Consider the following 3,521-nt stretch of genomic DNA (forward strand, 5'->3'; position numbering starts at 1 on the left):
TGTGGACTAAGACATTAGTTATGATGTGTAAACATGGGATCCAAGGCTAGCACAAGGAAGGGTTTGGAAAAGAGTAAGAAAATATAAATATGGATTTGTTGAATGTAATGCATGTTTTGTATTCGAAGTGAAGTATAAGACCTCCAAACATAAAGGGTGATTATGTAGGTGCATTGCATAGTATTATTGCATGATAAGTATTAATTTTAAATGTTATTTAATGTGTTTTGGACAAAACAAATCTGTTAAGTTGTAGTGCTTGGCATATTCTATCCACCAAAGAAGAGTTATACTTAGTAGGCGTATAGATACCAATCAATCGGTATGTCTGGGATGATAGAGTAAGTGTTGATAACTTTTGTGAAGTATCTATTCTGTTGATGTTAATGGAATTGTTCTCTAGGAAAGTAGTTGTGGATTGTATTCGATAGAGGATAGAGTTTGCCAAGGATAAGTACCCGTCATTGTTGTATGTAAGAGGGTATAAGTCCAGTTGCTTTTATGTGAAGTTTATTGACTTATTGCTATTTATATATGTATATATATACGTTCAGTTAATCATGTTCATGGAATTTGATTAGAAAGGGTTGAACATTTTTATTTCTAGAGTTCACTAAGTTCTTTCGAACTTACTCCCATCATCGTATAGTGCTTATAGAAGGGACTTAGCCAGAAAAAGTGACCTCTATTGTAAGCCTCGTCTAATTTTGTTTTGTAACATGCACATGTATATTTTGGGGTGGCATGAAATATCAGTATTATATTTTGAACGATGTATATGTTTCTTACTATGAATATATTTTACAATCTGTTTGGAGCACATCGAATAGCATGTTGGCAAATAATATTGAAGTACCCTACTTTGTCAATTATGGTTCAATAGTTTCAACTATTTTATTATTGTAAATTGCCAAATGTTTTCCTACATTTTGCTAAAATTATAAAAATAATAAATCAAGTTTAAGCCTGTTTTTTGTTGTAACGCCTCAATCCACCTGCTAGGGTTGGGAAGTTATAAGTTTTGGTATCAGAGCCTAGTTTGAGCTAATTCTTAGAGAACCGAAAGGCTAAATCATGTCCCGATATGCATTTTACATGTTTCTGGCTAGTCCCTTGTAGTTTTGCTAAATTGGGTTTGTGTATGTAGTTTAGAATGTCTTCAAATTCCCATGATGTTGTTGGTGAAGGAATAAATAGCAATATTCCTCAGACTTGTGGTTTGAAAGCTTTGGCTGATCTAGGAGCAATTGGAAATTCCGCGAGAGATATTTTTGTCAAAATGATGGAATGATGGTTTAACCAATTTATGGGAGCTGCTCATGTGCCTCTACCCCAACCTCAGTTGCAGTTAGGAGCTGCTTCACCAAGAGCATTTATTCCAGCTATACGAACTGCGAAATAGTTTCTAAGAGATATGTAAGCATGGTGTTAAGGAACTTCTAGGGGATGAGGGTGATGACCTCGCCGCAGTAGAACAATGACTATCCCGTATAAGAAGGGTGATTGCAGAGCTAAAATGTATGCCAACGGATAGTCTATTATGCGTTGTTTCTTTATTGGAGGGAGAGGTGTATCAATGGTGGGAAACATTGGTAAGCTTGACCCTGGAATGAAAGGGGACAGTGTTTGAGATTAGAAAAGAACCTTATTTTCTTAAAGATGAAGAAATTAATATTGTTTTACCATTTTTTATATTTTTATCTAGATGAAAAAGTAATTTCCTCGACCATCATCAATGAAATCATTTTCATTTGTTTGAAAAAGTAATTTCTCCACCCATTATCAATTGAATCATTTTCATTTGTTTGTGGCAAAAAACCTTTAAGAGAATATTGACTTTACAAGGAAAGTGAACAATATTTTAGAAACTAAACATAAGAATAACGTTCCAAGATATTTTTATTTTTTGGAAAATTAGTACTTTTCATATACCATATGCCCTTTTAGTTAGAGATGACAAAATAGGCTCGAGCCTGAAAATCCACTCGTGCTGATCTGAGCCTGTAATGATTCGAGTTCGAGAAAGCCCAAGCTCGAGAAAATCTGAGCCTAAAAAAGCCTAAGCCTGAGAAAATTCAAGCCCAATAGAACTCGAGCTCGAAACCGTAATAGACCCAAACTCGACACCAATCTTGCTTGAACTCGAGATAAATCCGACTCAAAGCTTGAAAAAGTCTAACTTTATAAGTAAATAACCATAATAGATATTAATAATTAATGTAAATTTATGATATTACTTAAAATATAAATAAATGAATTCTTTATTTTTTTGAAAATGTATTGATAAGCATTACATATTTATATTAGCATTTTATTAATAGGAAAAGTAATTAATAATAATTTTTTATTTTAAATTATAAACTGAAATAAATTTTTTAAAAGCATTAATTTAATATAAAATATTTTTAATACTATAATTATATATGTATAATGAATATATAAAATTAATAATTATTAAAATCTATAAATTTGAACTTTAATGATAATATAATTATTTATTATATAACTATCATTGAAATTGAAATTGATTACCTAACCCAACCTTAAACCGATATATTAAATTAGTATGTTGCTAATACATAAAATAATAAAATAATATATAAATATTACTTGAAATATTAATACATATATAACTATTATAGTATAGATTATAATAAAAGTTATAGTATTAAATGATATTATAATGTGTAATCATTGATGCATGTATATAACCTATTACTATATTATATGATATAATATATCATTATATAATATAGTGGGAGGATCAACTTTAAATATACAAAAGTATATGGACTTAGAGCATATTTCAACTAGTATAATTATAAACAATAATATATAATAAGTAACATATAATGTAGTAGTATTATATATAACTATTATTATAATATAGATTATAATAAAAAATATATAATATTACATGATATTATAATATTTAATCATTTATGCATATATATAAACTATTAATATATTTTGAGTTTGGATAATAATGAGTATATTATTTAGGTTTGGGCTTAGTATAATAGATTTGGGTTTTGGAATAAATATTTTAGAATATGAATATTATCTTTATAAATTTAATAAGAAAAATGAAAATTTAGTCAATTGTTAATAAAAAGTTATATAATATCATACGGTAATAAATTTTACCTACAGTAAGCACTCTAATTATTTTATATAAAAATAACTTTATCAAATATATAATTTATACTTTTTGTAAGATAAATTTGAATTATGTTGTCATCATAAAAAAGATAAATGAGTTATTGCATTTAAAATTAAAATATTTAAAAATTTAAAAAATTCAAAATTATTTGAATCAGTTAAAGCCTGCCCAGCTCGATTTGAGCTCGAATCTGAAAAAAATCAAGTCCAAAAGGGTCTAAACCCGTAACATATCTCAGCTTGAGAAAGCACAAACTCAAACTTATCCAAACTTGAAAAAATCCAAATTCAAAGTGAGCCCAATTCAAGCCCACCTAAGCTCGCTTGTTTGACAGTTATACTTTTAATCTCATGGGCCC

This window comes from Gossypium hirsutum, chromosome D01 (assembly GCF_007990345.1).
Source record: "Gossypium hirsutum isolate 1008001.06 chromosome D01, Gossypium_hirsutum_v2.1, whole genome shotgun sequence".
Taxonomy (NCBI): domain Eukaryota; kingdom Viridiplantae; phylum Streptophyta; class Magnoliopsida; order Malvales; family Malvaceae; genus Gossypium; species Gossypium hirsutum.